This window comes from Rhinolophus sinicus, chromosome 2 (assembly GCF_057876585.1).
Source record: "Rhinolophus sinicus isolate RSI-liver-muscle chromosome 2, RSI-T2T, whole genome shotgun sequence".
In the NCBI taxonomy this organism is placed as follows: domain Eukaryota; kingdom Metazoa; phylum Chordata; class Mammalia; order Chiroptera; family Rhinolophidae; genus Rhinolophus; species Rhinolophus sinicus.
Genome location: NC_142502.1, coordinates 10083501 through 10110110, shown reverse-complemented (window position 1 = coordinate 10110110; position 26610 = coordinate 10083501). Strand labels below are relative to the sequence as shown.

The window sequence follows — 26610 nt, the reverse complement described above, 5'->3', positions numbered from 1 at the left end:
CATGCTTTAGTGATTTTACCATCTTCTGATGTAAGGAGGAATCTGGGGAGATGTTATCTCAAGTAATTGTCACTTATTTGGGGGAAAACATCCTCAGAGGAATTGCAGCTCCTAAATCAGTCCTTCATTTCCTCTTACTTCAGAAGCACTAGGACTGTTTCAAGTTCCTATCCAAGATCGGAGACCTTCCTTTCTTTCTCCTTTGTTCTCTTCCTTCCTTCCAATTGTTTATTCTATAATTATTTCTTGACCACCTGCTATGTGTTGGACACAATTCTAAATGATGGAGACATATTATGGTGGATAAAGAAGACAACAGTCCTGATTTGTGAAGCTTACATTCTAACAAGGAAGACAGAGAATAAGTATAAGTGAATAATACAATTTAATATAAATAGTAGTGATAAATGCAATAAAAAATAATATTATATAAGCAGAGAGGGTGTAGGTCAGTGTGGTATTTTAGAAGAGGCAATCAAGGGACTGATATTTAAGTAGAGACCTGAAGGCCTCAAGGGGGTAAAAATTCCAAAATTTGGAAAGAAGGAGCAAGTACAAGGAGGCTGGTGTTACAATCCGCGTGGGTTAGTCAGAGAAGTGCAAGAATGCTGAAGGCTGTGGGAGTGGGGAGAGTACGCGGGGCCAACACAAGCAAGACTCAGTTTAGAGAGGGCATTAGCATACGTAGAGAAGATGTGGGGTTTTATTTTAAGTATGATTATAGGTAGTAATTGAGGGATTGGATTGCTGACTGGAAAATGTCAAGATCCTGTATATATTTTTAAAGTGTCACTCTGGCTGTAGAGTAGATAATACACAGTAGAAATGTTGGTGAGAAGAGTTGACGCTGGAGACATCAAGAGGTTACTTCTGGATTCTATGCTAGTGATGACCATGATTTAGGCTAGGGTGGTCGCCGTCATAAATTATGTAGCATTTGCATTTAGTTTAGAAGGATGGTGTGTCAGGGTTATAGTTATCTGAATGGAGAAACCCAATTGCAATGATTTAACCACAGAAGGAATTCAATTATTTTTCTATGAAATAAAAAAGTCCAGAACAAGTGCAGCTGCTCAAGGAAGTCACCAAAAACCACAGGCTCTTTTTCAGCTTCTTATTCCACTACCCCTAACATATGCCTCTTATCTTCCTGGTTGTGAGATGGCAGCTTCCCCCCCAGCATGGCAGCCACATTTCAGGTTGAAAGAAGGGAACAACCAGGTGGAGGGAGCAGTGCCTTTTATATCAGGAAAGCAAAATGTTCATAGACGCCCTTCACAAGCTTTCGTTCCTCTTGTATTGGCCTGAACTGGATCACATGACCAACTCAGGAGGACAGGACTCTGAGGATGGGAGTATTTTTGATGAGGCTTGTTTCTACCACAAAGTTAGGGCTCCATTGGTAAGGAAGAAGGGAAAAATCAATATATGTTGAGCAACTAGCGGTATCTACCAGTAGATGGGTAGGGTTTACATAGGTGAGGATAAAATAGAAGGTGAAAAGAGAAAACAGTGGCAGAAGACAAGGGTGAAAGATAAAAACGAAAAAAAAAATCATAGATAATCAAAAGGAAAGATTGGGTCATCAAAGGAGTCTGCATTATCCAGGTGGCTACGTCCTAGGGGTGGTAACTGGTAACTAAATCTAGAAGGTTGGTTAATGTCAAACTATGTGAGTGTTAATGGTGTTTGGACTTGATGCCACAGGCAAACTAACAGTGCTTCGAATTCAAGAACATCAAAGGAAAATCAATAGTTTGCTACACAATAACAATTCTTAACCCTTGGGGCACAAGTAAAGACACACTGAAGTAGTTGGTTTGCACCTAGTGTTTAGCTCAGTTCCTGGCACACAGGAGCTAAGACCTTTATTCTCTGAGACACTAACATGGAGAAGGACCACAGGTACGATGCCCAATTAGGAGGCTTCTACTAGAGCACAAAGAAAGGAAAAGAAAGCTGGACGCAGGTGGGATGAAGAGAGGGTTCCATCATCTTACACCAAACATATAAGAGTCCCTGGAAAAGTCAAAGAAAGCATGTGGCTTTTTGTCATATACAGTCATGTCCTGCATTGTGATAAGATACGGTCTGAGAAACTAGTCAGGTGATTTCATCCTTGTTGCAAACATCGCAGAGTTTACTCACACAAGCCTAGATGGTATAATGTACTACTGCAATTGTATGTGCTATACTTCTATGCCACTGGCAGTGCACCTGACTGGTTTACACCAGTGTCACCACAAACACATGAATAATGTTTTGTGTTATGACATTACGAAGGCCGCATCACTAGGTGATAGGCATTTCTCAGCCTGTAATTCCCATTATAATCTTATGGGGCCACCACGGGATATGCGATCGGTCATTGACCTAGCCATCATTATGCAACACATGACTGTATTGGTAGGGAGGGGGAAGAAAGAATCAAAGATGTTTGTTTTGAGCCATGCAATAGAGAAATGCTGATGTAAGTATGGCAGAAATTTTTCTTAATATATTACTTTGTGCAGAAACAATTGAGAGGTGTTTCCTCCACTCCCATACTAAGAATTCTTTATGTTCTGAGCCAGGGCTCTCTGAACCTAAGGCGGTAACGAACACCTTTTTTTATTGTAGAGCTAAAAACAGGCATTGAAAGTACTGTAAGACAATCTCCCACTCAGACTGTGATTTGGGGAGTTCAGATCTACTAAGGAAAGCTTGGGCTGGAGTAGAAGAGGATAAAAGGCCAAAGAGAGGAATGAGAGAAAGGATTCCTTTAAGACTGGCAAGGTGCTGGTGGTTCCAAGAGGGATGTGTACCTGTGTCCTCCTCCTCAATCCCCAAAGCTGAAGGATTTTCTTTTGGAGTTGACATAAAAACTGGGGAGACGGTGGTTTTGCCAAAACCAGTAGGTGAGATGCTGAATACAGAGAGGCAGGTCTCCCTCCTCCACACAGCTGCAGTGTCCCTGGCACCGTCGCACCTGCCCAGCCAGATGCTGGAAGCGTTCACCTCATTGAAAGACACGCCCAGTCACCTCACTCAATCTAAAGATGGATCAACCACCTTCAGGAATATGTTTCAGGCCTTTAGCGAAAACCATTTTGCCTCCTACCCATTGTCTGAAGAGTCCAGGAGTCTAATAAAATGAAATGCCTCATTTTACAGGTTCAGTGATTTCTTACCTCCCACAAAAAAGAGAAATTAGCCATTCTAGCACCTCACCTGTGACCCCTCCAAACTTTGAAGAGGACACGTGTGAATGGCCACATGACTTTAGAGGCCCGCAGGTCAGGTCCCCTTCAATCAACTGAAACAGACCCCGTGTTAGGGAGTCCAGATTTAAAATGTCATTTTAAGGTTTTATGATCAGATCATAAAACAAAACAGATTTATGATGTAAATACAATATCGCTCCTTTCCTAAAGCTTGGTCACAAAAGCCCTCCTTCTTTTTTTTTAAATCCTGGGTACTGTACTCTTCTGGGCCATGCCCTTTGTCTAAAAGGAAAACGTGTTAACCTCCTACCCCGTGGGAGAAGAGCAATAGCCTGCCTGCCGGCTCCTCTTTCTTCTATCGGGGTCATCTTAATTGGTCCCAAGCTGATTTGGAGAGAAAAAGCCTGGGATTCTCACCTGGAGGACTGACTTCCATTATGATTGAAGAGCTGGGAAATGCTTTGGGGAGGGGCAGTGCCTCCCCCTCACTGCGGGGAATAACTCTCCTTTAACAAACTTTCCCCGTGCAAGGAACACGTGCTGGAGCAAGACATTTCTCGTGCAAATCAAAGGAGAGAAGCTGCTACCAGCTGCCCCTTCACTTTGCTAAATCCATTTTTGGTTAACTAATTGAATTTCCCTTTTATATTCTCCATTCTCATTTCAGGCTGGCAGACAGCGGTGCCATTGGCAGCACAGTTCCGTGTATGAATTGGCTGCCAGACCTGCCGCAGTCAACTCCTTCTTGAACTCTCTGTGTGCTAGTTCAGAGAGCACTGTTCTACCATCATCCCACCATGGCACTTCCAAATGGCTGGGTATAATTGGGTTCAGAGGAGTTCAAAGCCATGCTCCAGCATCCTTGTATCAAAGCTCATTGAACAACAGGGGAACCGTGCACTGAAATGCAAGCATGGGGTGAGGAGAGTTATTAGTGGAATACATTCAAATCTGTCACGCTAGATTCCTGGGTACACAACCGGGTTTTGGTTCAGCTTTTAAGAGTTCAGGTGTGGTCCCCAGGAGATGGCTCCTATAATCGCTGGAAAAATATCTCATTTGTACTAATGCACTTTCCCTATTTCATAGCACATCCTCGTGAGACTAATTTCCTTTCCTTTTTTTTTTTTTTTTAATGTCAAGTCTTTCTCCAGAGATTGTTCATTCGTTATATTTATTTTCTTGGACATGATTTTAACAAATCTTCCCCTGAAGAGCCTGTGGCTATTAACTTTACTCAACAGTTGCTCAAGAAGAGAGTTAAAAGCAAATGGTCTCAGGGAAAGGATTGGGTCACAGTGCCTCAAGGGTATTCATCTGCCCCGAAGCTCATTTCATTGATTCTTCATTCACAGGCCATGAGCAAGAAGAGTGAGAGGAACAGCCCACTATCATTCCATGGACAGCAGATTCCAACCACTGCTAAACACTGAATTCTGCCACTTCCTGATTTTAGTGGGCCATCCTTTGAGACTCCGAGAACAGAAGTCATGTTAACAGAGTGATATCAAGTGATTCAATAAAGGAATGAGGACAGCATGAGTTATGTGGGTGTCAGATGGCTGTATGATATCCCTGACTTAAGAGAATTTTCTCAATTCTGCCATAGTACTATCCCCAGCATTGCCTTGGAGAACTTCACACTTCCCAGAGTGCCTACTGCCCATCTCCCACCTTTAGGATCAGGGACTGTTCCAGTAGTTAAAGTGACCCTAAGTATCTCCTGAAAACCTTCCTGTTCCGTGGGGGAATGTCCTCCATCACACAGCTGACAGATCATCCATCCTCCGTTTGAAACGTTCAGTGCCTGGAAGTTTGCCTTCTCTTATGGCAACTGTGTCCTCTGTTTAGCAGTCTGAATTATTACAAAATTCTCCCTTCATGGAATTGCATCTGCTCCCAGGATTATCATTGTTCCGGTGTATCTTTGTGAGCAACAGACAATTATGTACTCCTATTCTCACAAAGGTAGCTCTTCTACTTAGAAATATACATTTTATTGCTTATTCACCATTCATGCATTCCACAAATATTTACTGGGCACCTCAATATGCAAGGTTGGGGTGGGGTGCTGGGAACACGATGGTGTCTGTATTCTCACAGGACTCAGAATCCAGTGAGGAGAATCACAATTATGCTAAGTGCCATCTTTCCCTTCATTTGCTTCTCTCTACATCAAAACATTTCACATCATTTATTCCTTTCTAAATAAAGACAGCATTTGCCCAGTCACCCTCTGCGCACTTCTCATCGTGATGCCATTGGCATCTGTTACCTAGAAATGAACGCAGCTCTTCACGATCAGTCTCACTGTTGTTTCCCTGTGTTTCAGGCTCTTCCAGCATTCATAGGACACACTGTTGGCTAAGAATTGGTTTATGCCGATGCAAACCTACTTTATCTTGTTCTGAAACATTAGGAAAGGAGGGGGTAGGAGCAGAAGTGGGGGGGATGGCTACACATAACTGATACGATCAAACAGTCCCTTTTTACGATAGTGTTAGTGTAGGGAGTCTAAACTCAGGCCCCAAAAAGTTTTGGTGGGAGGCCTTTCAGAATGTTACTCCCAGCATGCCTCAGACACAGCCCATTTTGATCGCCCACGGAATGCTGGGGATACTTGAAAATCATGACAGTTGTGGTTTTTTCCATGCATCTTTTGAGAACACACTTTAATTAATAATTAATAGTCCTTGAAGCACTAACCTAAGCAATTTCAAAGCAAGCCTAGCAAGAAAGGAAGTACTACAAGTCACAAAATTGTCTGGCGTTTCCTTCCTGGTCCTCCTTCTCCTGGGGTGTCTACTCATTGAGCCACTCAGCGAAGGTCATACCACTAACTTCTCCACCTTTCCTGAGGTTTTTCAGAATTTGTTTTGTTGTCACTTCACAGTGACCTTCCCTGACAACCTCATTTAAAATAGTGTGTAACAGCAGGATCTATTATCTGACCTTGCTTTATTTTTTTCCTAGTACTAATAACTGACTAACATTATATTATTTTGTATTTGTCTGTTTGTCTATTTTCTATCTCCTCCCATGGAGCGTAAGCTCCTGGAGGCCAACAACTTGGTTTTGTTCACCATGAATTCCCAATACCTAAATCAATGCCTGATATTTTATCTTATCTACTACAGAGATGTTTCTGGAATGTCTGAATGAATGGATGGTGAATGGAGGAACTTGTTAATTGCAGGAAGAAATACCTGCACTGTCTCATCCCAGAACACAGGGGTCTTGACTGGATGACTGGAAGCTGTCGTGCCCAGCTCTACGTTTTATATGGATCTGGAATACTATTTCGCGAATGCTGTGCCTCATAAGATCAGGGAAGATTGCAACAAACCATCACTCTAAACTTTTGCAGACAGCAATGTGCATTGTAAGACTCCACCGCATCCCAGGACCACCTCTAGCTCTGCGCTCCTTCCTCTGAAACAGTGCTGTGCGTGGACAACCTCACGGTGTTCTCTTCAGCACGGCATCCACTCCCAATTTTTTACAGAAAGCTACTCACATGCAACACTGTGGGATGTCTGAGAAGACAAACAGTCTCCCCCAAAAACTCAAATGTAGTATGATACACCCTGATTCTTAAAACTCCTCAGTTTCCCTGCCATGTGGCTTGGCTTCCCTATATTTTCTCTCTCCTCTCCATCCAGTTCTCAGTTTACAACTCTTTCCTGCTCTCTCAAGAGCAAAGAAATGAATTCTGCTTTCTGATACAGAACAGTTAAGCAATTTCTACCATCTGCTCACTTAGATCCAGCCCTCTTTTTGTATGTGCAAAGACTAATCACGAGGTTGAGTCATCAATTGACATCACCCTCATCAGCACCAGGGCAGGCAGAATTCTAAAGATTTCTTCCCCGAGATTCCTGTCCTCCAGTTTTTCGATCAAGCATAGATCCAGGTACTGCGGGGAAGAGATTGTGCGGATAGTTGAAGCCCCCAGTGAATTGATCTGAAAATCAGAGTCTATCTGGATGGGCCCAACCCAATCAGGTGAGCCCTTTAAAAGCAGCAAGTTTCCTCTGGCTAGTAGCAGGAGAGGAAATCAGGGAGACTCACAGCACATAGAGATTTGACACACGGTTGCTGGCTTGAAGATGGAGTCATCCACATGAGAAAGAATGCAACTGGTTTTGAACTGAGAGAGGCCGCCAGCTGAGAACAGGCAAGAAAACAGGGAGCCTCCGTCCTTCAACCACAGGAAACTAAATTTGTCCAATGACCAGAATGAGCCTGAAAGTAGATTCTTTCCTAGAGAATACAAAAAGATCCCAGCCCAGCCAACAACTTGATTTCAATCTGGTGAAACTCTAAAATGGCGGAGAACTCATCTGAGCCATGCCGGATTTATGACCAACAGGATGTGAGTGATTAATTTGTATTGCTTTAAACTGTTATGTTTGTGCTAATTTATTACACAACAATACAAAACTAATGCAATCCCCATAACTTTTATCACATGTCTCAGTCCCTTTGCTAAGTACTTTATATAATTATCTCATCTAATCCTGGTACCACTTGGATAATGCAAATATCCTTATTTTACTGTCCACAAAGGCTTTTAGAGTGATGGGGTGTAGATGAATACATAACATATTTTAGAATCATAATTCAAATCTAGGCAGCCAGGGCTCTTAACCAGTTTGGCTTTCTGCCTCCTTAAATCGCCATGTGTCAGGGTCCACCCCGTGACTTCTACACCAAGCTCTTCCTCCTTCTAGATTCTAACTGAAGGTATTCTGTTTTTCTTCCAATTACATACCAGGATCATGACCTTTTTCACATGAACTCTTGACTGTTTCCTTAACCCCCAAGAACTATGCCCACAAGGAACTAGAAAAGAAATAAGATTGTCTTGGTGAGAGGGCATCATTTGAGAAGTGATAGATATTTCCACGCATCACTCAAAGGCCAGCTTTCACCTTCTGCTGTCTTGCAGGGATAATCTCATCACAAGGCTTTGGGCATTCTGGCACATTTCAGTGGTCTTCAGATCATGGGCTCAAGTACCTGACGGGCCACTAGAAATTTGCCCTTCAAAATGCAGATTGGACCTCAGGACGAGTTGCCCACATGATAACCCAGAACACTAGCTCTTGAGAATGTGTGTTTGTATGTGTGTGTGTACATGTGTGTTCGGTAGGAAGATACCATTGTTCGGTAAATTTTCTGCATCCTAGGTTCCACAAGTCACAAATATCCTTCGCGTTGAGCTTCAACGTCTCAGTTTGAGACTAAACAGAAAGGCCAAGTTCAAAGGGGAATTTAAAAAGTACACACTGAATATCCTTGAGAACAATAAGTTCCTCAGCTTTTGGAGTGTGAACAGCCCAGAGGGAAAGATACTCTATGGAAACTACACAAGATTTTAAGACTATAGCAGATTTACCTGATAAATTTTTAATAGTCAAAATAAAATATGTTTGTGACTTTAGACGTTCTTCATCCTTCCTTGATTTGAACAAAGTCAACAAATCACACTGCTTCTTGGAGGCAGGATGACCCTCTGAGCAGAGAGAGGACAACTGCAAACAGATTTGGGTTTGGGTGATAATTTGGTTAAGTAGGTCTCTAGCCCACCCTGGACACTATCATGCTCTCTATCAGGGTAGATCTGGGGTCATTTTCTTTCAGAAGTAGTACTTATGAAAGAGAGAAAAGTATTTTCCTTTGCATGTCAGTAGTATTACAACAGAATCCTATTTACTTAGGAACATTGCAGATGTAAATGAATTTTCTCAGTAGGCTCATTACTCTAAATTTAGATTTGATCCTCAAGAACCTTATAAATCCTGTAGCTGGATAAAAAAATATTTTTGGGGGGAAGAGGGAGAGATTCATTTCAGTTATGCACGATAAAAAATATCCCCCAATGATGTGCATAACAGTGGCTGCTCTCAAAGTTGTACATGTGAGTAGGGGATTCTGGGAAGGGTGGTAGATCAAAGCCATAGGGTTTAAAAAAATGTGCAGGGAAAGGTTTGTAGCAGAAAATGAGGCACAGAAGACCTCACAGAAGACTAGGTCTCTCTAGCCTGGATTTCCAAACCCAGATTAGAGTTGATTGTTTTACAACACTGAATTCTAAAGGGAATTGTAAATAGCTTAAATAGCTGGTAATTCTTAGTCCTCTTAGAACCTGGTATAAGTCACAGGAGGGAAGTACATGATGTTTAAAGCAGGGCTGTGAGATCAGTTAGAGCTGGATTCAAATTCTGGCTTCACCAAGTTATGTAAATTAGCACAAGTAACTAAACTTTTCTGCATCTGCTTTTCTGTTTTCTATATCATGGGGATAAGAGTGATATGAGATTACGTATATAAAATAATACTTGGCATAGTGGTTATACTTAGATGATATTGAATAAATATTGGCAATGATGATGATGAAGAAAAAAACAGAATAGTCTCTGACAGTAAGACCATACATAGAAAGAATCAGCAAGTCTTGTATAAATCACATACATGTGCCATTAAAAGTGAATAAAAAAGCTGAAATGATAATTAGGCCATAATGAGATGAAAGAAATATAATAGACAGGATGGGTCAGGAGAATAAGAAAAAAAAACAAGGGTCACCTTCAAAATCTTGAAAATGATCTTCCATTGATGTCCAGTTTCTCCTTTCGTGATTTTCAAGACAGAAAAGACAAAACTGAAGGTGGGCATCCTTGTTTCCACTTAGAACCACTGCTGGCCAGGAGCAGCAGCGTTGTGATGTTGTGGTATTCAAGACCTCCGAGGATTCAATACTACTGTATTGAACACAATAGTATCCAGTGCTTTGTCACTGTAGCTCGGTCCCCTTCTGCAGCTTGACTGCTTTTCCTAGCCTCCTCCTATTTTCTTTTCCCAAACTAGGAGGTGGGTTGGAGTCACAGGGAGAAAATTTACACCAGTGCAGCTCAGAGACTTTGTTAAAAGTGGACACAGGGATTTGAACAGTTTCCACTCCAGACAATGCTGGTTAGGGAGAAATGATGGATTGATACCAAAATGGGCTACAAGAACCAAGAAGATGCAAATTGAAAGGCTAGTAACATGGAAAGATGAAAACTTTTAGTAGATGCAGATATGAAAAAGCAAGGCAAAATAAGTCATCCAAAAGCTAGGCCAACTTTGACAATTAAGAATCAGAGATTAACAAGAACCAAGGTGCAAAGCAAGGTCGTCTAGAGAAAGGGTTGCCAGATTCACCAAACAAAATTACAGGATGCCCAGTTAAATTTGAATTCCTGATAAAGCAAAAATAGTTTTTTTACTATAAATACGTCCTGTGCAACGTTTGAGACAAAGTTATACTAAAAAGATATGTGTGGTTTATCTGCAATTCAAATCTAACTGGGTGTCCTATATTTTCCTGGCAACCCTACAGAGAGAACTCATGAATTCATTAGCCGTCAGGTAGCTTGTGACAAAACCAGATCAGTATCAATGAAATGTTAGGAAAGGCAGTGGATTGGGAGGAAATTGCCGAGACAAAGGAGGAAAGTAAGATCAGTTATGGTTAGAGATGCCAAGAGCAAGATGAAGCAGATAACCAGAGACACAGTTGTGAATTAAATCAAAATCTAGAGCTGGGAAAAAAAACAGGGAGCAGAGAATGCTTATCCAAAAGTGAGAAGAGGTGGTTCAGAGGGGTCTTATTGTTCAGGGTTTCCTTTTAAAGTTCCAGGGCTTCCTACCCTGACTCTTAGTAGTTCTCACCTTCTCTCTCTTCCTGACAGAAAACTGACACCTTAATATTTACATAGAGAGTTATCTGAACCAGTAATACTTCCCAGTGGGCAGGCAGTCTTTCTTGATATATACAGGCGAGGCCGCTATTTACACCTGAATTTAATAAATATATATTGAATGACTACTATGCACCAGGCAGTGTTCTGGATGCCACATCTGTTTATCAAGTGTATTTCAGAGGCAGCCCAATTGCATCAAATTCACAAGGGGTTGCTTCCTAAAATGCAGATTCCTGGGCCCCACACCAGCTAAAAGCACCTCTAAGAAAGCCTAGGAATCTGCATTTTCATAAATGCTTTAGATGATTCCTAGATTACCGAACCATTTAATACAAATAGGTATGTCCGTGCCTTTGATCTGTGAGAAATATATAGAAAAAAAAAACAAAAGGTGGGTAATGATACCTGGAAAAGTAAACAGGGTTAGGTTGGTACCCGGTGAAGTGAAAGGACTTGCCCATGTGTGGAGCGGGCCTCCCACTGAAGTTTCGTATTGCAAAGGGCAGTCCTTGCTCCACCAGAACCTGCTCCATTTCCGACGCTGTGCCTCAAACCGTGAGTTCCTCTGTTCCGTCTTTGACCACTGTGGTGAGGCAGCAGTACCGTAGGCGTCAGCCTTGACAGGAGCAGGGGGCATTCACCCCTAAGGCTTTTTAAGGCCCATAAGCGCTTACTCTTTATTCCTGGTCTTCTCTAATTTTGCTTCAATGCTGAAATGCACCTTTATTTTTAAGGCTCATGAGACTCAGTCGCCAACAGAAGGTGCTCTTGATTCACAGAGAGAAGCACTGCTCTGAAGAGTGACTGTCACAGAGCCACTCTGACACACCTCGCTGGGGACACAGAAAGAAACTCAGGCTGTATTCAATAGCACCTGCATTTTGAGACCCTTCAGCTCCTGACTGGCAAGACTTGTCTATTCCAGCAGCATCTCAGGGGACGGGGATGGTTCTATTCCCATTTTACAGGTAGAAAAACTGAAGTCGAGAAACCAATGGTAATTTTCCTTCTGAGGCACTAGAGGTAAAAAGCAGACACAAACTGAGGACACACAACTTCTTGCGTACTCTAATAGATTACATGGAATTCTTTCCTCATTTCCATCTATCTCCGTCCGACAGGGAATACATTGCACCCTCTTTCCTGTGTTTCCCACCACAGCTCCCAAATCAAGGATGGCCAAAGAACAGAAACCTACAATTTAAGGAGTCAGAATGAAAAATGTTCTAATATCTGCTCAGTACTCTGCAGCTTTCAAGGACCAAGTAGAAATACAATCTATGATTCAACTAATCTCTGCAATAACCTCACAGAAGAAATACCTCAAGTATCACCAGTCCCACTTAATAAAAGAAGAAATGGAGACTCAGACAGGTAGGTGATGGCTTGAGATCCAGCAGAGACAAGGGGACCAACCCCCTCCTTCATCCCAGGCCCAGAGCTCTGGCCACTGACATGGACATTTCAGGTGGGTCTGAGGAGAGTTTTCAAGTTTGAAGCTCTTTTGCTATTTCGTCTCTGTTATATGCATATGATGCCTCATTTATATAAAAATCATTTGCCCCCAATGTCCCTAACAGCTTTGCAGGGACCAAATTTTTTGGTTTAAAATCCAAAATTCCCCAAGTCTGACAGCTACGAAAAAAAAAAAAAAGTACAAGGGTCATCGCTGAAACAGAAAGTAACATACCAGATAAGCTTAGATTATTATAAATTTAGATTATTATAGCTTCCTCACGTTTTTTTATAAGTTGAGTTTTGTGTGTGTTTTTTTTAACTCATAAGAAACATTCATATATATAGACACTCCCTTATAATAAACACAGAAGCACACTGTTCCCAGAATCTTTGGCTTGGCTAAAATATGATGATATTCTTAGTTCTTAGTATGGGGGAAAAAGCCTCCGAACACTCCAGGCTTTTTATAGCTCTGGCTCAGGGGCAGTATTTGCTGCAGTAGCAGCCCTGGATAGCAAAGGAGCCAAATAATGCTAATGGGGCAAACAGAATGTAATTGCTTATGTGTGCTGGTTATATCCTGAAACAAATTGTTTCTTAATGCTGAGGTCAGACAGGGTTTAATTAGGAGAAATACAATTGGTGTAAAATTTTGCAGCAGGCTGCTTGTTTGGTGTCATGCCAAGTCAACATCGAGTCTCTCCAAATGGAAATTTTCATTAGAGGCCATTGGCAGCCCTAGTTAGGCTGAGTTTCAACTTTTCCAAGTCTCCTGGTAATGTAAACCTGAAACTCAGCATATCTATTGCCTAATAAAGGGCTGTCCCCCTTGCATTTACAAGCAGTTGAACATGTGCACACTGTCTCTCTCTCTTTCACATACCCAGCTGCCCCAGTTTTCCCACTAGCAAAACACACGTGTCCCGTGGGAGCTGGATGGACGAAAGCAATCTTTCTCTTTGCCTGACCATTTTTTCTCCTTCCATATTCCCACATTAATAATATTTAATCTTCCATCAGCATATTACTTGAAAAATATTTTCGTCTGCATCAACTCTTCCAATCTCACCAATAAACCTGAGAGGTGAGTGGTTTTATATTTATAGGTAAGACACACGTTGAAGGTCACATCCGGGATTGGCTAAAAATAGATCTCAGACCTCCTGCTTTTAGGTCCAGGACTTAGATGAAACCACAGAAAACTGCACGAGCGTGCGAGCACACACACACACACACACACACACACACACACACACACACACACACACAGGAGATATGCTGAAAAACAATCTGCATTCGTTCATGTACATGAAGTACATGCAAAAAACCATGCTTTTATTTTCTTGTTGCTTCATTTTATGTAACATCTATGAAGAAGGAAGTGTGAAAGGTGTTATTATTCAAAGCTGCACAAATTTCCGCACGGTTTTGCAAACACTCCTTATTGAATGTGACCCTTTCTTTGTCGTCCCTCCTTTTATACATGTCTGTTCACACACTCAAAGATCTCCACTGATGCCCGTGGCAGTAATACTGCTATTTACAGTAATTTTAAGAGCCAAGATCTTCACACCTTCAAGGAAAAGATTTTATCAGTGTTTCTAATATAAATCTGTGTCTCAAAAGTGTTTAATTTATTTGGAAAATTCTGCTTCTAGGCTGCTATTGTTCCTCTCCCTTCCTCTCTTTTTTTCCTTCCAGCTGAAGGCGGTTTTCATTACAGTGACAAAGACCCCACTATGTTAAAGAAAATTGCACAGAGAGATCCCCCCAAATCCATCTACCCAACAAAAATCTAAGTCATTTTCCCTGTAGTATCATAGCAGCAGTAACCGTCATGGGTTTAAAGACATATGGGACCGAGTTTTCATTTTTATATGTGGCTCTTATTGGCTGAGTCTCGGCTCCTTGTGAGTCTGGCTACATTTCATTTAGGTGCTGGGCCTCTGGGCCTGTGCTAATGTGCCCGGTTAGGGTCAGGGTAAAGCTCTGCACAGGCCAAGCAATTATGAAACAATCCTCACTCCTCAGCCCGGCTGGGGCGGGAAGGCCGTGGAGATCCCACTGGAAGGGGAGGTTTGTCAGCTGCCTGGGACTCAGTCCCAGAGGAGGTTAGCGAGTGGGAGCTGTTGAAACTCTTCAAGCATGCGAGGTCTGGCACGGCCTTCTAGCTAACCCTCCTTTCTAGAAACGGACGTCCCACTTAAGCTACATTTGGCCCTAGATTCCGATGCCCCTCTTCTACATCAAGCTTACACCAGAGATGAAAAGCACTCTTAAATTTGCTTTCTACACAATTTACATGTCTAGTATTTAGAAATTTCCCATACTATGATTAGTACAGTTAGTTCTTCCATACACTTGTTCCAAAATTGCATATTTGTTCCAGTGCAATTGATATACTAGGGAACAGTTTAGGCACAACATGAATTTTGTACTTTCCTGATACTCTGTTCTGTCCCCGACAAACAGATCCCTGCATCCAGCTGAACTGAGCTGCGGAAGAGTACACACGCACACACCTCGCACGCCTACCAGCCACTCTGGTTCTGCATGTGTGTCATCCCGCAGGACGACGGTGTTATTCTTTCCCACTTGTGAGCTTTTTTTATAACACAAAGCAAAACAAAAAGACAAAGCAAACAAACAAACAAAAAAAAACACAGATTCATTCAACATCCCACGCCTGCCTACGAGTCCTGGTTCAAAATGTCCAGCAGGGCAAGCAGGAAGGCCAGCAATACCTTAGTGAAACTTGCAATGGAAATTGCTAAATCCTGCAGAAGTGGCTGTTTTTGATGCTAGCAGTGGCTGGGTTAGTGCTACAATGTCAAATCCATAAAGAGTTTCCAGGAGATACAGAAGTAAAGTAAAGAAGAAGGACATATAATGCGTCAAATATTCAGTTTTGAGGGAACAGGTACCTGTGCGAAATATTTGCCTGAAAGCAGCTTCATCTGAGAGACAGAAAAATATGCCCCAGGATTTAAGGCTGGAGAAAATCGCTTAAGTGTGACGTTGAGTGCCAACACTGAGCCAGGAAGAATAAAACACCCCATCTCCAGTCTGGTGTTACCATTTTCCATGCGATTTCAGCTAATCCACCTTTCCCCACTTAATAATTCAAATGAGGCAACACTTCTAATGCTCACTTTCGCAAGCAAACTCCTAGTTCTTTCAGGGTAATGTGCCATTTTTATTGTGGTATTTATGTATGCCATTAGTATGTAATGTATGTGAAACTGTCCTCTTTTATTTTATTTTTTACTTTTTTATGTTTCTGTTTTTATTTTTATTTATTTATTTTACCTTTTATTAGCTTCAGGTGTACAAAAAAACATAGTGATTAGTCATTTATATACCTCACAAAGTGATAACCCCCATAAATCTATTACCCATCTGACACCATACATAGTTATTACAATATTATTGACTATATTCCCTATTCTGTACTTTATATCCCAGTGACTAACTTTTTAAAAATTATAGTTGACATTCAATATTATTTTGTATAAGTTTCAGGGGTACAGCATAGTGGTTAGACATTTATGGATTTATGAAGTGATTCCCCCCTTAAGTCTCCTGCCCCTCTGACACTATACATAGTTTTACAATATTATTGACTATCTTCCCCATACTGTACTTTACATCTCTGTGACTATTTCGTGCTCTTTTACTTTTGATGTGTCACCAAAATTTTTTTTTAATATTATACCCCAACCTTATTTTTTTCCTGAGGCCCTATAGAGTCTATTGTGCAATTTTGCATGGCACAGTAATTTCTTAGGGACACATAAGGCCATTATAGCGAACTGGCTATACGTGTTTATTATTTGGACAAGGCAATTGTCTTCAAATATTTGCTATATTGTGGGTTAGGGATTCAAAATCTAACATAGCCATGCCAATGACTTTATCTTCAGAAGGCTCACTTGTCAACATGCCCTCAGCTCCCAAATCACTGGACGACTCTAACAGCCTCTAAATGTGTCTCCTTCCTCCACTTGTGCCTGACCCACGTCCATCACCCAAGTCTATTCTAACCCAAGAGCCAAAGTGTCCCTCACATAAGTCAGATGATCCACTTCTCCACCCTCCTCCAGGGGCTTCCCGCCTAACTCTGAGGAGGAGACAGGCGCGCAGAGCTGGTACAGCCCACCTGTCCCACCGGGTGAGTTTCCTCCCCAGCATCACCTCCTACCACAATTCCTTCCATTCATGCTGCCCCACTGTACTGCCAGGTCATCTGCCCTTCCTCCACATGCCAGGCCCACTCTTTCCTCAAAGATTTGTCTCTGGCTGTGCCCTGGCCTGAAATGAGATTCACCCCGGTACCTACGTGACTGGCTCCCTCGCTCACTTATTTAGGGTCGTTGCTCAAATGTCACCTTCGCAGCACATTATTTAAACCTGAACCTCCTCCTCCAGTACTGCCCTTCTCCCTTCCCTGTCTGATTTTTCTCGGTAACACTATCATGTCGCTCTTCCTACACAAGACTTTTTTTGTTTTGTTTACCATCTTCTGCCTCTGGAATATAAGTCCCCTGAAGACAGGGGTTTTGTCTGTTTTATTTACTGCTGTATCCCTAGCTTCTAGAACAATGCCTGCCACATAGTATATGCTTCATGACAATATGTTGAATATGTGAAAGAAGGGATCAGTCTCACTGTGCAAGGTCACAGAGGAACAATGAGAGCCTAGGGGCGGAAGTTATAAGGAGGCTCAACCTAAGGAATCACATTTCAACTATCCAGTGTGGTTCTCACATCCCGTGTCATTACAGGTATCTGTGGGGGGTCTGGTGCCCTGTGAATGGGCAGTGTGGTGAGGGGATTGGTGCATTATGGAACACACAAGAATAAATGATACCTGAGGTCCTTTCCTGCAATGAATGCCTATGATTCCTGCTCTTTTTGTGGAATTCCTCACTATCTGCATTCATTTTTCAGAAAAGACTGGAACAATCTCCTTTTATTCTTAACCATTTAGTAGTAGAAAAAGTTATGTTACAGTGAAAAATATACTCCACCACATAGGAATACCAAATAATCTGCTTATTACTCTCCTGTCCCACCTGCCTCAAAGGGCTAGCGTGATCATCAAATAAGATATTTATGAAGGTGTTTTAGAAAAAGAACCCACTCAATAGAAATATAACAGACATGGCAACAAAAAGGCACCTATGCAATGTGCTTAGAGACTAACATCTCTTGAAATGTACAACTGCTGTATAACAACACCACAGAATGTGTCTCCATCTATAAGGTTTGAAGGAGTAATTACAAATTTTTCCCATACCAAAGATATGCTAGAAAAGAAACTCATTATTTGTTGAAAGACAAAGCTCATGTACTTCCTGGGATGCGGGAAGTCCACAATGGTAATTTGTTGCTGTTGTCATAAATCATATCTCAGTATATCATGCCTAACAATGCCCCTCAATGTATAATAAAATCAACACCAATATAATATCAATATCAACCTTGACAAAATGTATCAAGATTTGCAAACTTTTCTGCACTCCAAGGAAAAATATATATATCGTAGAAAAAAACTCTGGGGAGGCACAATAGATAAAATTCTGAGAGGTACATGTAACCAGATCAGGAAAACTCAACACCTTGAGAAGAAAGCCTGTGATTGTTAACTCTCCTTTTTCTCAACCTGCAGGGTATTTAAGGAGAAACCTTTCTATTGTTTGGGGTTTTTTTCTACTTTTATTGTCTTTTCTGTCTACTGTCAACTCTCCCAGGTAGAAGTGACCCAGCCAGAGGCATAGAAAAATCACCAGCCTTCAGCTACTTCCAAATGACCTCCTTGGGGTGGATTTCCCGTTTCCTCAAAACTGAAGTCATCAGGGGAAAAGAACAAAGAAAGGAACTAAATGAAAACAGGTACTTGGATGCAGGGGGGATGTTCAACCTCATTTTCCTAATTTTCTAAAATATAAACCAGTCACCCTAAGTCAGTCTGCAGGTTGTTCAATATCTGGGGGCTGGCTGCCACAGTCTTTCCTGGAAGAGGAAATATGCTTCCTACTAAAAGAAGAAACTGAGTTAATGAGCTGGGTTGCTCTCATGGCACTATCAGTGATCAGCCAGCTCCCTTCAGGTGTAGCTGAACATGGAGAAAGTAGGAAGGGCCCATCCTCCTACAAGAATAGAAGATGGAGGCTTGCAAACCCATGGGAGCGGGACTTCGGGGACAGCCTGGTGGTCACCAGCGGGCCAGTGTCTGAGGAATGAGTGTCCTTCAAAAGCTTTCTACAAAGTGATGATTTCCCAGGGCTGGGTTGCTCCAAAGGCACCTGGGTGAGCCACGGAGCTCTGAGAGTATTCCTATTTGCATGCAGTCCAGGGACGTGAGGAGCTGTTTAAAGGCAAAGATTTTAGCTGCACTGGGAGCTTTGGCCTTTTCAGTGGAGAGACCCAAGAGACTACCTGTCAAAACAGAAGACTTTTGCTGAACTACCTAGCTTAGAAAGCCTGGGTAGTCAGGAGGGGTTGGAGGTGGAGGAAGGGGGAGACAGTGGGAGAGCCAGCTCTCCAGAAACAATCTGGGTACCGTGCAGCAAGAAGGATGGGGCTTAGGGCACATGGGAAAAGAGTAAGAGAACAGATGAGTGGCTGTGTGTTTCTCAGAATGCATCTCCCCCTGGACAGCATGCGGTAGCAACAAATGTTTTAAAAAATTCATTAATTCAGTTTTACAAATAAGAAAGTGGGTTTCTTTGCCTTTCTCCTGATTACATCTTCTGTGTTTCCTGTTCTACCTAATTCTCTCCATAGTGATTCCCACTGAGAGACTGACTTGTAGGAGCAGAGCTGAGAAACTGGAGGATACGCTGCTATTTCTTTGCTCTCCTTCCTTTTTAAAAATCGTGTCAAAGCCCCTTTCCTTCAGTAATCCTTGCTATTCCCTCAGGAGCTGAGTTAAGATTTAATTGTGAAATTTGCATAGTAACTCAGCAAATAAATTCTCCCATCTCCCATAGACCTTTCACTGCAGAGGGCCGTTTTAGTTATAAATCACTTCTTTCAAGATCTCAACTGCATCAGCATTTTGTACCCCTGAGGAAAGTGATAAGGAGAAAATTCCAGTGGCGTGCAGAGTTAGTGCCTGGCTTTTATGTCTGTATATGGCAGGGTAGAGGCAGAGGCCGGATGGGGCTGACTAACAAGGGCTATCTTTTCACTTGCTGCTTCTCGAAGGCCAACTGGCATCATCCTAACCTGGCATTCTGACCACTCCCAGGACACTCCACACACCTCTTCCCCTCTCAGCACATGTCATGCTAGGACATCCAGAGGTGAGCAGAACCTGAACACGATGTGACAGTTCACACAGAAATCCCTGAAAATGAGATGCTCATAGTAAAACAGGTGGGGAAGGAATCCAGCAAGCAATAGCCAAGGAGAGTTATATTCCTGTGGAAATATCAGGGTCCCCGAAGAGGATGTGTCCCCAGGCAAGTCCAAGTCCCGCTAGAGGTCTTGGGGTCCATGTGAGACTCAACCTACGAAGGTTTGTTTGGTGTTGTTGTCTCCCCAGGCTGAAAAGACTCGCAATTTTGGACCATACCAGATTGTTGTAAATATGGTTGTTTGATTAAACCAAAGAAAACCAATTTTGCTAGAGCCCAGAAAACTAAACTTTTTAAATATCTTTTCATGTTTTACTTCAGCATCACAACCAGCTTCTCCTTTTTAGACGAGGTGCAACGTGAGTGTGATTTAGATTATGGAGGGCAGTCACAGCATGTTGCATGGCTAGGACAAGGGGAGAAATGAGGAAGTATCATGACAGGAAACCAAGGAAGAATATGAGAAAGGCTAAGAAAGGGGAAAGAAGTATATCTGATTATTCACCCTGAGTATCTAATATCCCTGCCTGGAAATACCAAAATGTACATGGCACTGTTTGACTGGATAGCGTCTCTTGGTTCCTTAAAACTTTCAGGTTTCCAGGTAGGAAACTCTAGCAACCCCTTGAAACAACCTACTTGCCTGGATAATCGGTGGTTAAATTGCTAATGAACCAAGCTCATTCTGTTTTAAAGAATATTGTCACTCTTTAAGAAAAAATTTACGAAGAACAAATGAGGAATTTTATGCAGATAACTTGCATTCACCTAAAATTTGAAGATTGCTGATCAAATGCAAGCCCTGTAGTCATATTTCTTTCAAGCAACTGATTTCAGTTCCTTATTTATTCTGTAGCTGATCAAAACATGGTGCCCTAATTTTCAAGTTGTGCTTGTCAGCCCCAGGGGATCAATGAAAACTTAAATTCCATAGATGAATCAACAAGTCAGCATCTCTCTAGCAGATGCATCTCTCCCCACTGACACATACCGAGTGGTCCTTTATATGAGAATTTTCTTCTCCTTTCCTACCTCTCCCATTTAGTCAACCTAAGTTTCTAGAACTCCATTGAAGTTGCTCTTTTCTACTGACTCTAACTAAATCCATAATATTTTTTCCCAAGAAAATGTTATCACAAGAAATCATAATGAATACAATATAAATATTAGCTAGATAAACAATACTTATTTGAAACCAACGTCAGTCTTGTGAGTGTGACTCTAGGAATGTTACATTTCAATCAGGAATGAGAAAAGGCATTCACTCTACCTTACTATTCATTATTACTCTAGAAATACTGGCTAATGAAATGAAACTGAACAAATAAGAAACCTACCAAATATGTATAAGCATCAATAATAGGAGATATTATTTATAAGTTATATGACTGTATGCCTAGAAATCCAAGAGAATTCATCAAAGACCAATCTGAATCAGCATTAAGATAATGAGAAAGGATGGTTTTAAAGCAAACATTCCAGCTACTTTTGCAATAAAAGTACCAGAAAAAGAAAATGAAATAGAAGTAGGCTAGGACAGCAGAGAGAGCTTCCTGGCAAAACCTTGGAGAGTCTCAATATTCCAAACCACAGGATCAGGAGTTGGGAATAGAACATGAAACCAAGACAAGAAGCTGAACTGTAAGTCAGAATACACAACAATGAATTTTCTTACCCCTCAGTAAAGTGTCTGACAGTCAGGCAATAAAAGCCTCCATCCCTTTCTAAAATGACGAGTCTTAAATAAAAAAAAGGAAATGCATGGCTGTTGATTTTCAAGTAAAATCTACCCTCATTTCCATGGTTGCAGAGCTTAATTGCCACCTCCCTGCTTCGGGTAAAGCTGCCAGTCTATGTCCAGGACGAAGACTGCAGTGGATCAATGTAATGCACAAGCAGGTAACTTGAGGAAAGAATGGATGGTGAAAGAGAAGATAAGCAACATAAAAGACAAGATGAAGGAACTTTAAAGGAACAATAGTATCCTCAAAGAAATTAGAATATTAATTTGCAAAACAAGAACAGGATGGCAATAAAAAGCAGCAGGAAAATAATATATAGTAGGAAAACAAACTCTTGGCAGGAAAAATAGTTTGATGAAACGAAGAATCTCATAGAATGGTTAAAAGATAAAACCATTCTCAGACCAAAGAAAATTAAAAGAGAAGTGAAGAAATATGAAATAAAAGATAAACAGAGTTAATGACTTTAGGAGGTAACATAAGTGAGTAAGAGGAATTTCAGAAAGAGAACAGAGAAAGCAAAAGGGAGCATATTAAAAAATGATACAATAAAGATTTCTCAGGGCCGTAGAAACACATGAGTCACAGGGATGGAAGACCCACTGAGAACCTCCAACATAATGAATGTCAAAATATTCACACATGGTTTCATCAGAATACCAGAAAAGAAGATACCTTTCCAAGAGCTTCCAGGAGGAAAAGCAAGCCACAGAAATGGAAAGCAGATGACATCTGTTTTCTCACCAGGAACACTGTATACAAGAATTATAATGGAGTTCAGCCTATGATGTACTGAAAGGAATTATATATATAACAGAATTCTATGCCCAGGCAATCACCCCTTACCCTGTCAGAGGACTGAAGAGACACATCTAGAAAAGGTTGAAACAGGGTGTTTGTTTTCTGGGCTCAGAGACACCAGGTACCTTTTGGGCCAGGGTTGGGAGCCATCTCAGAAACGGGGTTTGAGTGGAAACATGCACACATCCAATAATGAGTGTTCTGGCCCCTTGCCCAGGTGGCTCCCAGAATACAGGTAGAGAAACTTACATTCTGCAGGAAGAAAATTGGAGGATTCCTCTTTGAGGGCCCTAATGAGGCCAGAAAAAGAGACAGAAACTAGCATTTAGGATACAGATCATGAAAAGGCTGCGTTTCCACCCCATCTCCCTAGAGTGAGGGCTTCTCCTCAGAAATCCCCCGTTTTCCACTCTCTTGTCATTACACATGGATGGATGCACAACGGTCACCAAACATTTGAGGGGAGTTGCAACGCGAAAGACAAAGAGAGACCACAACAAACAAGTTGAAAGGGACTTGGCATCAATAGACACAATGAATGCAGACTACAGCAGGAAAACTATTTCCAAAAATATACTCAAAGACATAACGGGAGATATTACCTATGAAATAAGAACAGTAAGCTATAAAAATAACACCCAGTGAATAAAGAGGAGGTCTTTAAAAGTAAATTACAATGACAGAAATTTAGAAAGCATATTAATAGAAGGTATGAAAAATAATTTTAGAAAGTCTTTCAGAAAGTGGGAAAAAAAAGTCAGAAATGGCAAACATGAAAGTTCAACCCAGACTGTCTAATATCCAAGTATTAGAAATTTCAGCAAGAAAGGACAGAGAATAAAAGATGGAAAATATAATAAAGTTTCTTGAATATTAATTTCCACCTTGATAAATACTATCAAGTGTCCAGCCCATTAAATAAAAATAGTCTCATCAAATCATATAATTTTGAAATTATTTGGAAATATACACTAAGGGAAAAAAAATATAGTAGAACTTTCCAGGGGGAAGAAAGGCCACATATAAAGGGATAAGGAATATAAATAGCAACTGACACCTCAAAAGCAACAGCTGGAAGACAATGAAGAAATTCCCTTAAAATCCTATGGAAAATATTTATAACCTAGAGTTCTAATTCGGCTAAGTTATTGCTTGAATGTGAGTATAGCATAAAGATATTTTCTTTTGGTACAAATACACTCACAGAATTTTAGGAAGCAACTAGAAGCTGTGCTTCACAAATACAAGAAATAAACCAAAAAAGAGGAAGACACAGGGTTCAGTGAACAGTGGGCAGAGGCACAGGGACTTTCTGGATGAAGGTCCAAGGAAGACTCAAGAGAACAGTTGCCCATCAGGCCTAGATCCATCAGTCCACCTGGAACAGGAAGACTTCCTAAGATAAAAGAATTAAACAGAGAGATTCCCTGATGCATTGAGAACGGCTGATAGCTGTGTATAATCACAACTATGAGAAGTTTACAGAAAAATAAATGCAATGAATGTAAAATACGTAACTCCAAGGCAAGCAGAAATTTAGCAGAGATTTTTGACTCTCTGTGACTGAATGGGTTATGTGAACTCTGATCTCTTCTAGGGCCAAAGTCCTGAGTCGTGAATCCATCAGAATCCTGTGAAAGATGCAGATTCGGATAGAAAGATACTAGATTCCCAGAAATCGCATAGGTTCCAAGTATGATGACTTCAGCATTCAGGAGGCAGGAAAGCACTGAGGGAAAGGGACCTGGTTGGTCCTTCGATAAAAAATGGAAAGGAGGCCCACTTACGCTGGTGGAGGGCTAGGAGCTGCTAAACATACATGCTTCTGCTTTGTGAACAGAGTGACTGTAAACTAAGACCCGTCTATATCTGTTTAACAAATGTCTTCTCAAGTCTCCCTGATCACCCTTATAAAATAACCAACCCCATCATTCCCCGTGCCTCTTATTCTGCTTTACCTCAACTGATATGCTTACCTCCACCTGATACAGGATACACTTCCTTTATATTTGTCTGTGTTCCTCCACCCTGATTAGTATGTAAAGGACACTTTGGAGAACAGAGACCAGAGACAGACTTTGCTTTCATTCCTAGTTGAATTGCTGGCACCTAGAGTAGCACCTAGCACAAAAGATGTGCTTAATAAACAGTTGTTAAATAAAGAATATAAAATTTCACTCTACATTAGACTTGAATGTATACTTAATAAATTATTACCTGAAAATTACATATTCGATTTTCATTTCTATAGCACTTTTTTTTTGCCTCTAAACCAGAAGTAGAAATGTCAAATTGCAAATTGACATAATTTGAGCAGCCCTGTGACATGAAAGAAAGCCATTCCCTTCAATATCACACTGGACTCTACTATCACGAAATGTTTGCCCTTCTAATTAAGACAGTTCTGTGTATACACAAGAAAATGCTAAGGCTTTACTCAAAACTACAAAATTCTATTACAAATGAAAGTCATTTTATAAATGATATCAAAGGGCAAAAAAAAAATTAAGAACAATAATTATCCATATCTTCTTCTTACATCAGATTTGTATATTAAATATTATTATTATATTTATGAGGTCCTAGCTTTTGCCTTAAAGACCAAACTAAGAAAACAGACAAATAAATTTCATCAAAAAGCATTTTGAATTGATGTTGGGGAAAAGATAATGCCCAAGATAGCACAAATCTGATCATCTAACTAATGTGGCATCAGGCCTACTTGCATGTTTTTTGAGGAGGGCATTTCTTTTTTTGAAGTAATTTTTCCCCCCTGACCCTGGAATATATCAAGAGTAGAAAGGCCAGGTCAGAATGCATGCAAACTTGGGGTGCACATTTGATTATGAACGTGAGATTGGTTGACTTAAGCAATTCTGCTTTAATATTTCACTAATTAGGTAGGGGACAGCTCTGATTGTGATGAGATTGTCCCACTCTAGTTCAGATTTCCTAGGAGACATGTTAATTAAAGCAATTCTCCTTCCTCATGAACTGAAACTTTACAGAGACGAAGTGTACCTCCCCCACCCTCATCCTGTCACACACACAACTCTGTACCTCCCCCCTTGAGAAAAGAGTGACAGCGAAAAATAAGTGGCAGAAATAACAGTGCAAGCCTGGTAAGGTTGTCGGAACATTTTTAGAAAATTCCAAACAGTACAGACACAATAAATCACCAATGGCTCAGAAAGACATGACAGATCTTGCTATAACCACAGGGAGAGAAATACCATCAAACAAAAACTTTCTCGATGTAAATGTATAAAACCATGCACAAATGCATGAGCTGAAGTACCATATGGCAGCAAGTAGAAGAATTAAAACAAGATATATATCATCCCTTACATGTCTATTCAGACCATTGTTCAAGATAAGAAGCTGTAGTGAACGTTCATGAAGCACAGTAACAAACATGAAAGAAAAACATATGACAATTGGTAGGGGGTGTAATATAGATAAGGGCTCCTTGTTATCGACTCCTCTACATCAGGGGCCATGTCATGGGAAAACCATAGAATCAGAGTAGACAGGAAGACCTATTCTCTCTCTCTTTCACTCTCCCCCTTTCCACCGTTATCGTCAACACGCTCACAGAAATACACTCACGCACCTGAGGTGTTAGGATTTCACAAATGGAGAGCGAACAGCGAAGCTGGAAGAACTCAGACTCTGTCATGAGAATGACTAGGCTGGAACCTCGTTTCTGTGACTTCTTATCTGTAATGTCTTAAGCAGTTTCTAACCACGCTTCCTTCTGTTTAAAATGTAAATAGTAATATGAACTTTGCAATTTTTGAGGAAATGAAATCATTTAAAGTTCTCTACATTAATTTTACTGTCCTTAAAACAATGCTCACTACATAGTAGCCCTTCCTACTATCAGCATAAGTCAAAAAACCACACCTCCCTCGGTCCACTCCGTGTCTTTTGGGAATGAGGAGATACATAGAAGAAGCAAAAAAGAGGAGATCAGAAAATTCCACATATACTTATTAAACAATCTAAAGGAAATGTCTTTTTTATTGAGTTAAAAATACTTATTGTCAACTACATGCCAGAAATTATCTCTATTCGTAAAATTCCCAAACTTACGTAACAAAATTATCATAACAGGAGAGATGCTTACAGGATTAGTCATAACTTGAATAAGTTTATTGTATTTATCAACTATATGTACTGGATGGATGTCCATTTAGTTGTATAATTAGGGAGGGAGGGAGGGAGGGAGACAGAGAGAGAGAGAGAGAGAGAGAGAGAGAGAGAGAGAGAGAGAGAGAGAGAGAATTTT

The 26610-nt window shown here is 41.0% G+C and overlaps 1 long non-coding RNA gene across 4 annotated transcripts in view; it reads right to left on the bottom strand.

Moving 5' to 3' along the window:
- LOC148758738 (uncharacterized) overlaps positions 1 to 26064 on the bottom strand; it is a 260925-nt gene extending 234861 nt beyond the window's left edge. For all 4 annotated transcript variants that reach the window (XR_016020155.1, XR_016020158.1, XR_016020157.1 and 1 more), the window contains exon 1: positions 25933 to 26064. This is a non-coding gene — a long non-coding RNA (uncharacterized LOC148758738). The remainder of the gene's footprint in view (positions 1 to 25932) is intronic.
- Positions 26065 to 26610: the final 546 nt, after the last annotated feature.